Source organism: Ammospiza caudacuta, chromosome 1 (genome assembly GCF_027887145.1).
Source record: "Ammospiza caudacuta isolate bAmmCau1 chromosome 1, bAmmCau1.pri, whole genome shotgun sequence".
NCBI classification, from domain to species: domain Eukaryota; kingdom Metazoa; phylum Chordata; class Aves; order Passeriformes; family Passerellidae; genus Ammospiza; species Ammospiza caudacuta.
In genome coordinates, this window is record NC_080593.1 from 124,669,937 (window position 1) to 124,684,518 (window position 14,582).

Genomic DNA, 14,582 nt, shown 5'->3' on the forward strand with positions numbered 1-14,582 from the left:
TATAAAGCAAAACCTCCAAACTCTGTGACTTGAACTTAGCTGAATTTTACTAGGTCTTAAATGTGCATGTTCAATTATTATTCATATCTTGACAATACAGAAAATGCAAAGCTGCAATGTTAAATGAAAGATTGCAAGGTGCATTGTTTTAAATGAGTTTAAGGTTGTAGGTTAAAAATAAACATATAGAACTACTTGAAAATTCATGCCCAACTAGTTAAATAAATGAGGTATTATAACACAAAAGTCCAGGGACCCCATTTTGGAATGTGTCTATGCAGACTTAATGGTGACATTTCTTTGTTTTTAGGTCTATGCATTTTCCTTTTAATATACTTATTTTTATGGAATTATTATAAAGTTGTACATTATTCATTATTACAATTGCTATTGCATTAGTTTTTGTGTAAAAATCCCATTCAGACCTGCGCTATCTTTATTGTAGTTTGAGTGCTGTCTTCTAGGTAAGGTTATATTTTTTAAATGCTTGATGAATTCAAGCAGAAGAAATCACTGATATGTGTCTGTACCACATTCTTATACACATATCAAGTAGAAATAAATAAAGTAAAACAACCCAAATCCTTCTAAGAGAAATGTTATTGCTTGATAAATAAATCCTTGGGAACTGCAATAGGAACAAATAAGCCCTCCAGTCTTGGAAATGATCAATGGCAGGTAGGCAGTCTCCTTTTGGTTATATTTCTTCTATTGTTCTGGAATGGACAATTACCATGTCAAAGGACTTAACCAACTGCTTTAAAATGTCATTAATTTTCTTAAATGAAATGTATCACAGGAAATAGCTCCAGTGCTTAATTTCAGAAGCTTGGATAATATACTGTGGTCCTATCTTGGGACAAGCAGTCCTCTAACATTTTGTTTGCCCTTGAGATTTAGAAGGAATCATATCTATAGTATTCATAATAAGTAGCAATTTAACCAAGTTCAAATTAGATGTGAACAAATGGATTAACAAGCACCTCATTAAAATTTTAATTTCCATTCCATTTATCACTTTTAATAGAATCAACTCTGTTTCGGGGTGGGGGAGGATTAATTTCCAAGTATAACATTAATTTCACTTGTTTTTATCAATAGCTTGAGTTTTTTCCTATAAAATTTACTTTGTGTAGTTTCAAAATATGTGACCTACACATAGAACTAATAAATTTTAAAAGGATAAGGTTGATTGATTTAGTGGATATTTTTTTAAGTGCTGAACTTTACAGTACTACTGTATGTATTTTCCTCTAAGTGGTAATATGTGCTTACTTGTGGTGATTTTAAGAAGAATAAATGAATTTAAAATAAGTACATTTGCGTAGTTATCTAAATAATTCCACTGAAAATATCAATGTAAATATTTCAGAAGTAAATTGTGACTTTTAAATTTAGCATTCAGATTCCAACTTCAAAGCAATATTTTAAAGTACTTTGAATTCCTTGGATAATATATGTCATAAATGTGCAGAATTTTCATAATTTAATGTTTTCATTCAAATAAAACTATTCTAGAACTCTAATGTGAATATATCTATTAGTGAAGAATGATTTTATACAAAAAAAAACCTTTGCTTAAACGCATGGTATATTAGCAGTTGTTTTCAAAGGAAAAATAAACCAAATTATAGGAATGTAAGAATTTTATCTTTTGGGGGTTCATGTGTTCTTTGAAGTCCCTGTATTCTGTTGTAGTGTGTTCTGGGTTTCAGCTGCCATTTTTTAGGTTACAGAAAGCTTTTTTACAGCCATATTTTTACACCAAATATTTTCTTAATTTTTTTTTCCATTTTGCGCTGATATGTACTATACAGATCAGTGAGAGAAACAGGATAATTGTTTAGGGCCCTCTTTCTGTGTAGCACTAATAAGAATGTCAAATTCTAAAGTCTCTATCAAATAAAATAGAGATATCTAGATCACTTAAAATCTTTATACAGCATGTGGGAACGCAAGTAGATTTCAATGTAATGGCAGTCTTAAGAGAAAAGGGAAAAATTGGAAAAGTATTTTAGGCACCTTTGATATTCTTTTAGCATGGGATTTGGTCAAGAGAGAAAATAATACTACAAACAAATGTCTGAAAAAATTTCAAAGCAATGAAATATGTTGTTTAAAATGCAGAAATTTGTTAGTCTTTTTTGGGTGCTGTTACAGGTTGAGGCTAAACTTAGTATTTTTTGGGTGGGTTTTTTAGTGTTTTTTGAATTTGTGCTGGGGTTTTTTTCACCTAAATATATTTAATTGAAGCTTCTCTGTAATTATGTAATCAATTTTAGACAGTATTTTTCCCTGAATTGATTTCAGCTCTTTCAGAAATCTAAATGCAAATAAGTACCAGAGCATTCATTAAGATCTTAAAAAACCCATAAAACAAAAAAAAAAACCCCAAACATCACCCCCTAGGAATTAATTAAAAATAAACCAAATAATTCCAAGAGTAGCAACCTAGCATAGTGAAACATGAATAGATCTTTTTTACTGTTTTTTAGGTAAAGTAGTCCTGCATGTTCTTCCCTGTTAAGGAAAACTACTTTAGCAGTTTACAAAAGTGGTAATTCAGGAAAATGCTTTGATCTCCTATCTGAAACATAAAGAATCATTAAAGATAAAGAAACCTTGAACGAGGGCATTCGTAGAGGCTTGTGGTAGTGCTTCTCAGTTGCTGCTGAGGGTGGCTGACTCCTTCTTTCAGTAGGAACTGTATGAGTAGGTTAACAAGGAGAAATGGCTGTCTGGATGTAAGCAATGTGTCAGGTCAAATTAAATGTGTTGCGTGACCTTTGTTCTTTAACTTCTTCAGCAGCCCAACTTTCCGTTCTGCAAGACTCCGTTACGTGTTTCAGCTTCTCTTTGGCAAAAGAGTAAATAGAATCCTTTTTTGCCTCCAGTCTTGTTTCTGTTCTTGAGAGTTTTGTTCTGTGACAAGTTTATGTTCTTTAACGTGTAATTATATCTCTGGTATTAAGAGTTCTAATTTGATGTACTTTGATTTCACCCTAGGTCTACAAATTCATTTCTATCATACAGATTCAGAGCTAACTTGTAATAGCTGCCATTTTGTAAATGTCATGGTTTAACTCCAGTGGAAAACTAAGCACCATGCTGGCACTCGTTCACCTTCCCCCACTCTCCTCTTCAGGGGATGGTGAAAAGAATTGGAAAAGCAGAAAAAAGGTGAGAAAATTCAAGGGTTGAGATAATGACATTTTAATAGGTAAAGCAAAAGTTGTGCACACAAACAAACCTAAGTAAAGAATCCATCCACCACTTCCCATGGGCATGCAGATGTTCAGCCATCTCTAGGAAGGCCAGGCTCCATCACATGCAGTGGTTCCTTGGGAAAACAAACACTGTAACTCTGAGCTTCTCTTCCTTTCCTTCTTTTCCCCTTATCTTTAAATTTTGAGCATGATGTCATATGGTATGGAATATCCCACTGGTCACTGGGGGTCAGGTGTCTCCACTGTGTCTCCTCCTAATTCCTTGTGCACCCCTGGCCCGTTTGCTGGTGGGGTGAGGTAAGAAGCAGAAAAGAACTTGGTTCTGTGTAAGAACTGTGCAGCAATAGCTAAGACATACCTGAATTACTAACAGTTTCCAGCACAAATACAAAACCAATCCCTTAATATCTACTATGAAGAAAATTAACTCTACCCCAGCCAAAACCTGTTCAGTAAATCATGCCTTGCTTTACTATTTTATTAAGTAGTGTTTTGACAGGTTCTAATCTAACTTTTCTTTCTAACTTGTTGGAGACAAAAGAATATGTCAAAAAACTAAAGGGTACTTTGAGTTATTAAGGTAAATTAATTCTGGTAATTGCTATGAAGGTAGAAGATTGAAGTACAGGCTAAGGTTAATAAAGATAATTTAGACATTTTATTTATATATATACACTTTCTGTCGTGATTTAGATTTCCCAGAATGCCTGTTTAGTATGGATTTCAACCTGTGGCCTGAATGTAACCAAAGACAAGGAACACACCTGGAAAAGTACAACTCTTTGCTCCTTTTCAGAAGGTACAGTTTCTCCTGTAAATTTAAGTCACAGTTTATGGAAAAGATGTCTTGACAAAAAAAAAAATAAAAAAAAAAATAAGGAAAAACACAGACAAGAGGTAAACACCAAAGACAGAGAAGAACAGAAAAAGAAGTCTGTTAACCTCATTTGTCTGGGTATTTTCAAAGATACAGCCTTGTCTTTCTGCCATTAAAAAAAATCACATGAAAAAACCCAATCTTTTAAGGAAATGTCTGTATTTTACAAAAAGGCAGATGCAGTGAATAAGTATTTCCCTTCTGAGTATTCTGTTCTGTGAAGTACTAATACACAACACGATGATGAAATATTGTCATCAAAGGCAAGTTTCCAACACTGACAGATATTTAACATCCTTGTGATTGAAAGACTCTGAGCACTTTTCTTTTTGTATCTTTTTAACATCTTAATCAAAATGTCTAAGGTACACAGCTGAATGCTTACAAAAGTCTAACTAGTCTCTGGGGCCCTATGATGGCTTGCACATTTGTGATGTTATTTGACGGATTATACATTAGGCCATTTCAAGCATTGTTCAAGTCAGTAGACAATCCAAAACCATAGTGCAAAGTGGTTTTCAGTAAAAATTATGGTGGAAAAAGATTTCTTCCCTCTTAAGTGAATGAACGGCAATAATATTTACATAGAAATGCTCTTCTGATGCCTGTTATGACTTAAATCTTTAGACCTTGAGGCTGATTGTGTAGATCAGTTTCAAATTTAGATATTATCATAGAATCTTGTACTGGTTCAAGTTAGAAAGGACTTCAAGAGGCCAACTTTCTCCTCAAAGCAAGATAGGCTGCAAGTAAGACTTTATGTAGTCTGAAACTGCAAATTTCTAAGGACGGAATCTGCATAACCTATCTGGGCAATTTATTCCAGTGTTGGATTGGCCTGCAGATTGAAATTTCCCCACATCCAGTCACAACCTTGCTTTAACTTAAGTGTTCTTTGTGTGTCATAGGGTATGTGCTCTGTCCCCTGATCATCTTGGTAGCCCTCCACTATCATATTCCTGTTTATCAATGGCTTTCTCGCAGAGGAGGAGGCAGCAAAATAGGATTTTCTAGATGCCAACTAGCAAGTACTGGGATAAGGTCCTGATGGGATAAAATCACTTGTCTGGTCTACTGACTCCACATAGCCTAGGATGGTGCTGGCTGCCTTTGCTGCCAGGATACACTGCAGGCTTATTTTAGTTCACTGTTTGCTAAGACAGGTGTTTTGATAAGAGCTGCTCCCCAGGCACTCCACCCACAGCTTGTAATGTCACAAAGAGTTTTTTCCCAGCTGCAGGCCTTAGCCTTTGTCCCCACAGTTTCTGTTTGACCATTGTACTGTCCACCTACTCTGACTAGCAGCTCCCCCCTCGAGAACATCTATGGAACCCTTTCCAGTTTGGTGTCATCTGCTGACTCAATGAGGGCATACTCTCTGTCCTCCTCTAGGTCATTGTTGGGATTGTTAGAGAGGAGAGTTCTCAATACACATCCCTTTAGTTTTTGGCCCATCCTATGTGTTGTTGGCCTCAAAGTTCAAAGGTTTAAAGTTTATCACATGAACCCCCTGAGCTTGACTATCCAATCAATTTTTTTTTTTTTAATTTGAGTAGCAGTCCATAAATGCAGATTAACATCTTGCATTGAGTATAGTAATATAGTAGAGACAGTGTTTAAAAATTGATTGTTGATAGTGAATCCCGAACACAGTTAAAATATCTTGGAATGAAGAACAACATTGATGCCTTTCAGGACTTTTCCGTTGTCTTGGAGGCAGTCCATATCCTCATCCATTTTTATACAAAAAAATGTTTGTGGAGTCAAATTGTTTATCATTTGTAGATAAGTTGTTTAGAAGTCGTGCATTACTACTTGGAGCAATCTGGTAGTTTATGATCTTTTCATAAAGATCATAAACTTGACATATTTAAATGTGAAAGCCTCCATTTCATCCAAAATGTTTCTAAAACCTATCATCTGATACTCATGTGTACTGAGTTTGGAACAACCCCTAGCAGAATAGAAAAAATTCTGAAATAAAATGCATGCAAGAATAAGGAAGTGATTTTCTTCTGAGAACCTGAGAAGTCTTTGGACTGAGTGAACTGAGATGGTCTTTTGGTGCTGTTGTTTATTCTTCCATTGTTGTTTTTAAAACAAAACCAGTACTCTTGACTTGCATTTAACCAAATCAAGATATTTTATTCCATGCATTTAATGCATCTGTTTTACTAAACAGTTTTTTGAAGGGTAGGCTTATATTTCTTTTCTCATGAGGAAAACCCAGCTTGCTGAAAATTAATTTTTTTTTCTTTTAATGTGGCAGAATCTCTGTTAAGATAAATGGATAATTTTAACTTGGCATTCAGAGTACTTCATTTAGATATACTAACAAAGAATTTGTAGCCAAAATGGCTGTATGTTTTCATTCTCATTGGTTATACAATGTGGTTTTACCAGTCTTATTTCTTTCTAAGTAGCAAAACTCAACTTTGTAGAACTCTTTGTACTGTGTTTATGTAGAAAGCCTATTTTTAGTATTGTGCAGGTACTTGAAAAAACAAGCAAGCCTATAAGGTTATTTATTTTCAGTAAGATAGATTTGTTTTAGTTGTTTTGTGCAGGTATTTTCAAAAACTTGCCTCTTTTTTGTTAGAACTCATCATGTTACTGTCTGAATTCCACATGAAGAATAAACTATATGTGGAGATTGCTGAGGGTTTCAATCTGGTGTATACATATGCAATAGAAACTTCTGAGTAAGACAGTCTGAAATTCATTTGTGATATTCACATATTTGTGATGTTCCCAATAAAGATATCCTGAGGGTCCAAAGTTAGGTTGTGAGACCTCACCTGAAATCCTGTGTTCAGGTCTGCAGTTGCCAGCATGAGGAAGATACAGACCTTCTTGAGCAGTTCCAGAAGAGGACCATGCAGGTAATAGGAGGCTGAAACATTTTTCCTAAGACAGGCTGAAAGAGTTAGGAATGTTTAGGACATAGATGAGATGGTTCTGGATAGACCTTAACTCAGCCTTCCAGTTCCTATGGTATTCTTACAGGATAGATGGAATGGGACACTTGATCAAGGGGTGTAGTGATAGGAAAAGAGGTAATGGCTTTACACTGAAAAAGGATAGGTCCTGATGAGATATAATAAGGAAATTCTATTCTGTGGTGGTCATCAGGAACTCATTGCTCAGAGAAGCTGTGGATGCTTCATCCCTGGAAGTATCCAAGGCCAGATTAGGTGATGCTTTGAGCAACCTGGTGCAAGGTGGTCCTGCCCATCTCAGAAGAGTTGGAACTAGGTGATCTTTAAGGTCACCTTCCACCCAAAGCACTTGATGATCATTAGTTTGTTTTTTTTTTTTTTTAACATACATTTATATTGTATTATAATCCTGTGTTGTAGTGCAGGGTTTATACTACCAGAAAAGGTTTTTTGAAGGAGCTAGGATTTCAAGTGTGCTACTGTCTTATTTCCTGTCTTTCAAGTGTCATAGAAAAAGCAGGTGGTTCTTTAGATTATCTGACTGAAAGATGGAGGAAAGTTATGATCTGTAGCTCAGCCTGGATTAGATGAATCATAGACTGAGTAGCAGAGCTGTTCAGAGAAGGTGGTGGACATAAATGCAACTCATGTCATGATACAATGGTCTGATGCAAAACAGCTGCTTTTTGAGGTATTCCTTACTCATATTTATTGTTTCATATTTGTTAAACTCAAAAGAATTCTATTTCAGTTCTATTTTTGAGCATTTATCTCAATTCTATCTAATTTCAATTCTATTTTTTCTATTTTATCTAAATTCAATTCTGTCTTTGAGCACCTTTCAAGGTGTTACCCCAGTGTTTTCATGGTAGAAGAGAGCAGTAGTCTTTGATTTGTTATTGTTGAAACCTCTGACATGTTGAAAAACAGGTACTGCCTCTGTACACCTTCCAACGTCACTGATTCTCGCTACAGGCTTTGAGCCTGTGAGAGTGGCCTCTGTGATTACCTCTCCTGCAGTTTCCAAGGCTGAATATGTTGACAAAAAAAAAAAACCTTCAAGAGCTTTGGTCTTAAATCCAATCACACAAGTTTGTGGTTTTCTTTTCTCTCGGGTTTCTTTTCTGCCTGTGGTCTTTCTCAGTCTTCTTAGCACTTTTATTTTTTATTGCCCTACAACTCTTGGCAGCCAAGGTGGTAGAGAAGTACTGATAATGACAGATGGGACCTTTGACAGTAGAAGTTTTTTAAAGCATGTAGGAAAAACATTAAAATAGGAGTGAAGAACTTCAAAAGGGGATTTAAAAACTTGTTATGGGGTAAATTTAGTATTTAGTTGTTTGGAATTGCTCGGCTGCTGTAAAATCAGTCACGTTTATGTTGTTTAAAGCATATCAGGAATGAATAAGGAAATAAAGATTATTATTTGCATTAATGTAGTTAAAACAAGAGGAAACTTAGGTCTAATTACTTATTCTTTTTAACAGGTTTTGCAGTTCTTTCTCCAACTGATTTAGACTTTGTCCACTGTACTAGGACAAACTTTTCCTTGTTGGCATGGCTCTTCTGATAAAAGCTGGGCCAGTAATCAGAATACAGTTGAATACCTGTTGGATGAAGCTCTGAAAGAAGTGTAACAACAGGCTGGGAAAGTCAAATCCATTATAAGAAGCTTAATTCATGTTTTTGTTTAATCTAAAATATGTAATATTAAAAATGCATTTTCAAAGAAAAGAGAAAAAAACCCCATGTTTCATGCATCTATTGAATTAGGCATTGGAAAAAATTGTTATTGAATAGTGATACTGTTGATTGACCTGCAGGATAGAAGTATGATGAAGTATATAGAAGTAATCAATGTATGTAGTAAAAATGTATGGCAAATGTTTTAGAACAGAAAAATTATTTTACCCTTTAATCTATAACTTGTGTTTGTTCATTACTTGAGTACCTGTGAGAGCAATTGGACTGTAAGAGAGTTAAAAACAATCATCATTTACTATTACAAATATTTAAACTTCATGGAAGAGCTCATTAAAATGATAACTATTGTGTGAAATTCCATTTTGTGTTACTAATTTGCTCTATTTTTTTCCTTTCCAAAGTAGTCTTTTAGTGTCTAGTGTAGCAGCCTGTGACTTAATCATTAGATTTATACTTCCTATACTTAGAGTGTTGAAAGGTCAGTAGAATCAAAAAACATTGCCTTTGGCCATCCATTATGAGTCACAGACCTATTCTCCTTTGTTGAAAGCAGCTATCAGACTGTCTAAGAGGTATTCCTTTCAAAGTTGCAATGCTTACTTTGTTTGCCTCATAAACAGTTGGAGTAAAATCTCCCAAGCATTTGGAACTTCTAAGCTATTTGCTTAGAAATAGCAAATGATCTGACTGACCTTAGCTGCCCATGTTGCCAGCCCTTTGAAAAAAAACTGGTTTAAAGACAGGAGATGTCAGAATAACATGAATAAAAACTGCGTATTTAACTATAACTCTAAAGAACAAATGTTAGCATTTTAAGTGACTTGCAATATCGGTCACTAAACACTATTCATAATTTTAGTCCCTTACTAGAAATGCAGTAAGGTATTTCCTAGACAGTTCTTTCCTGACATGAAGAAGATAGTAAGAAAAGGTGCAAGGATTTGTTAAGAGTTTGTTAATGACTTGATGGAACACTGCTGCAAGTGGTCATTATGTTACTGTTTCGGTTTTAATATCCGTGCTGCATGTGCTCTGAGGTATATCTGAATGCTGCTTCTAAGCATGGCCGCTGAAGAACATTGTGCCAGAGAGCAGAGTTTGAAGCTGTTCCCTGAGTACGTGGCTTGTATGCCAATTACCCCAGTGCCTAAGACCAACATTGAATGTACTAACTTAAGTACATTGACCCTTGCACTCCAACCTTCTGGGCACTTCTGGTTTACAATCTCAACAGTCCAGGGACCATATAACACTTAAAGCAAGGACATGCCAGCTCTGCAGGGAGTGTCATCCGCCTCATAAATAGCACAAGAGTGCTGTAGATAATATTTTGCATATTTCCTAAATTATTAGTTACAAGGATTCAATAATGTAAGAATTTTTGAGTTTTTATTTAGTTTGAAAATTAGTAGAATGTGCACCTACTTTAGGTTTTGTGTTAGAATTTAGGGAAAGGATTAATTTGATGTTAACGAGTTTATTTCCTTGAAGTGCTGTATATTTTTTTTTATTGTCCCATCAAAGATGGAAGCCTTTTAAGAAACTTAAAGAACATGAAGAGACAGCTTTCAGTTTTTGGCAAACACAGTAGCTGTAGAAGCCCCTTGTCACTGATGCAGATTAGATGCTGTTGAATATATTAGAGTGTGCTGCTTCTAGAAAATGCAGACTTAAGAATCAGCAAGAGAATTTAATGGAATAAAAATGCAGATTTATACTGAAAAGCTTTTTCTTCTAGAGTGAAGTTCTAATCTATAGTAGTAAATTAGATTTTTCTTGCACCCAGTGGATTTAAACATCTGCTAATGATACTGCGTGTGTCACAGCTTCTACATTTAAAAATCTTTAGAGGGCTTCATGAAAATGGGGACTTCTTCCAGTCTCTTACAAAAACCACAACAAAAGAAAAAATGTCCCTCTGCATTTTATAAATACTGAGTGACATGTGATATATATACATGTTAGGTAGCTCTGTAATCATGCATTCATTGTATGTTTTCTAGCATAGAGAAATGCATATGAAAAGTATTCTGAAGCCACTGTATACTAGAACAGGAGAAAAATAATTTTGGCACATTGAGGGCTTATCCTTTACCTACTTGATTGTTGTGCACTGCATAGATATGATTCTGCTCTAAAAGAATAGAATTCTGCTATAACAGCAAGTGTAATTGCTATGATTTTAATTGATATCTTAGATACTATAGTAAGATACAGAATTGATAATGATGGTGACAGGGATCTTTGAAAAATTCAAATAGAGTTAGGGTTTGAATTCACTATTGGGAATGTAAGGATAGTAGAATATTAATATACTTATAGCTTGAGTTGTCAATAGTATTTTAAAAATTTGAAACATGAAGTTTCTACAGTAAAGTGAAAGTACTCTGGCAAATGCTTCTTCCTTCTCTTTATATTGGTGAACAGCCATGGAAGGGCTGACTTCTACCACTAGCTCAGTTTTGCATGTGAAATATCCCAGACCACAAAGAAAGTTGCTCTTGAATTTTCCCCTGTAGAGAAATACTTCTGGATCCACTTTGGTACAACTGGAAACCTAATTTCCTTCTTGTAATGTTCTGTAATATTTTCTGAGAGAGTCTATAGACATTGTCTGGTTTGCTTAAACCTGAATTTAATAGTGTAGAGTTTAAGGAGTGTGTAGTGAACAATTTCAGTACTGACAATAAGAGTTGAGTTTACAGCTATAAATCAATTCTATGAAAAAAAAGGAGCTTTATGAAAGGTATTCAGAGTATTAAATGGAAGGAATATAATGAAATAAAATTAGTATGCTTATGCAAATGATCTAGCTATGACTTCATAATTTGTAATGGTATTCAGTTAGGCAGTGTTTACACTTGTTAATGACTTCCTTTATGAGTGATAATTGATCTTACTCATTATCATATTAAATCCTTGATCATATGTCATTAGTTGGGAATGTAATAAATGGTCTGTTTGATTTTTAGTGTAATGAACTAATTAGACTAATTAAAATCAATATGTGTGCCAATATTAGACTTTGAATCCAAATGCTGCTGTCTGTTGGCTAAAAATCAGCAACTCAGTGAAAAAGTGGCCTAATGCTGATTTATGAGCACTTGATGAACGTGAGGTAGAATAAATTTCTTGTAGTGGTAGAAACAGCATTAGTGAAATACAAGGTACTAAGTACATTGTAAGATCAGGAGCAAGGGCATACTTACATCTGTAGTAATGTGGCACCTTTAAACCTTCCTGGTTGATTAGATCATTCTTCAGAAATTCTTCAGATTAAATATTGTAAAGTGCATTAATTTATATTTATAAATGTAATATTCTATAAATGTGTCTGGGAGGAAGTGCAATCTATTTCTCTCCATGAGCCTGTGTGTTTTTGTATGTTAGTGCATTTTGTAAATTTTACATTTTGTACTGCACTTTTGTTTTTTATAGTATTCTGTGAATATACCAAATAGGTCACACTTTCAAATGCAGTAATGTACTGTTATTAAAATGTGTTATTCAACCATGGTATCCATTCACTTTTATGTTTATGAGGAATTGTGTATAAGCCCTAAGGGAGACAGGAACACATCCTGTAATTCTGTAATGACCTTTTGGAGAAGAAGGAAATGGCTACTGGGAAGGGAACGGGAATATTATTACAGAATTCAGGGTCTTCAGCTGCAAAGAAAAAAAATGTGGAAATCCTTTTGGCTCAAAGAAAAAAGTAGGAAAAAAGTGAGGTGATGGGGAAAAGTATTCCACATTCTTATTTTTGACAAAAATACTGCTCAGAGAAAAATGTTTGCATGTTAAGGTTTAAAATATACATAAATGTATTTTTTAACATGCACACTTTTAAAAGTCTGCTTAGATTCCTCTTAGATTCTTTGTTAAGCCTGTGATATTTGCAAAAGGTAGTAACTCTAGTAATGACAAGTGTTATCCATATCAGAGTATTATCTTGCCAGCCTTACACTATTTATTTTGTAGTAATTATGTTTATTTTGTTGCTAAGAAAGGGCTACTTGCTTTCATGTTTGGTTGTTTGGATTTTTTTGTTTATGTGGTTTTAAAATTTTTTTTTTGTTTGTGTTTGGTTTTCTGTTTTTTTTTTTTACTTGATTTATATTTTTCTGGGACACAGAGACACAAATAGTGGGGTCCCTGTCCTTTCCTCTCCCCTCTTCCCTGCACACTTCCATCTATGCAGTGTGGTGTTGAAGACAATACAAGATGCAAGAGAATTCAGTACTTTGTTTCTCACACCCTGAGGATATTTTAGATCACAAAGTTAAGAGAACCTCAATGAGTAAAGCAAATTAAATCATCAAAACCCAATATCTAACAAAATCATACTAATGGTCTGTACAAAAATTTTAAATGTAAATAAGTAAATATGAGGAAATAGATCTCAGAGTCTTATGTCTCTCAGGCCTAAACTTAATCCATGAGATCATGCAGCTTTTGAGGAAGTACCTCTTCCACTTAAGACAGTGAAAATGTGGGTGTTCAGACACTCTAAATTTCAGGCTTTGTAGGAATAATCCCTTAATCATCTGACCTAATTTTGATGATGAATATTTTAAAATAGTGGTGACTTATTAATAAGGATTTCAGAAAGGCATGATTTGAAATAGGTGTCAACTCTAATTTAAACAAGTACTTGAAGAAAATCTAGAGGATTAATGTAGACTTAAATTTATAGTAGCCATTGAAATTTCATTTTTTCCTTGAGCTTTTAGACAGAAGAATTTGTGTTCAGAATATGTACTCATGTAGTGTACAGTGAGAATAAAATCTGTTAAAATAGTTTATATTTTTAATGGTCCTTTAAGTGGTTTATCTGAGACACTTAAAGCCTGTGAGTATTTTTCACTAGATAATTACTAATTGTCAGTTTTAGTAAAATCAGTAATTGTTAATAGAAAATTCTTAACTGAATATCATTGCCTACAGTCTTTTAAAATTTTAGCCTTTGGATGAGATCTGAACAAAAGCTTGAAAATGATGTATGGTAAACTAAATGCGGCAGAGGACATATTGATCGGAAACTCCATTACGGCAAGGACTATGTGTGGTTCTCAGATACTGCGAACATGCATTGCAACAGCAGACTGGGCTTGGGAGAGCATATACAGCTTGAATCCCAGAGAACACACTTTGTTTTGTGCATGGAGCAGTACACCCTGCAAACATAAATGAGATCCTTTATGTCTGAGATGCATTCACTATGCATATTATCAGCCCTCTGATCCAAAGCACATAACCAGTGTCCTTGATTCGTATAAAAGTGTTGAATGCCCTGAGGAGCTGTGTGGGTTTGAAACATCTGACAGTTGTTAGTGAGATGGCACGAGTTCAAGTACCTTTCTTAGCAGCAAGGGAGGGGGAAGACACTTCTGCTAGGTTTTTCAAATCAATTTTTTGTCCTTCATTTACCAAAGTTGAGAAAGCAACTAGTTTAAAATAGGGTGGCTCTTTGCATTAGTATAGTAAGTGCTCCACCATGTCTTTCTTCTTGTATGAGAGAAACAGAGAATAAAAAGGAATCTCATGTACAATTTTGTTGAATCTTGGCCCAACAGAAGGTGACAGTAACCCTTGACTTTAGTTTTGCTAGAATGTCTGTTAGCTGTATGTACGTATGTACGTATGCTACTGCATTTTTACTCTTGGAAGGTTTAATGTCTAATTTTGAACTTTGAGTTTTCCTTAAAATAATTCTGTAGAAAAGAGGCTACTCTCTTTGATGTTATCTTCTTTGTGGGTTTTGTTTGTTTGTTTGTTTGTTTATGTTCTACTGTTTTTTTTAATATGTTTCTCCCCGGGATATAAAGAAGAAAA

At 34.6% G+C, this 14,582-nt stretch overlaps 1 long non-coding RNA gene across 1 annotated transcript; it reads left to right on the top strand.

Moving 5' to 3' along the window:
* Positions 1 to 3,012: 3,012 nt before the first annotated feature.
* Positions 3,013 to 8,942, top strand: LOC131567884 (uncharacterized). Its single transcript, XR_009275673.1, has 4 exons — positions 3,013 to 3,180; positions 3,921 to 4,026; positions 6,921 to 6,986; positions 8,531 to 8,942. It is a non-coding gene; the product is annotated as an uncharacterized LOC131567884 (long non-coding RNA).
* Positions 8,943 to 14,582: the final 5,640 nt, after the last annotated feature.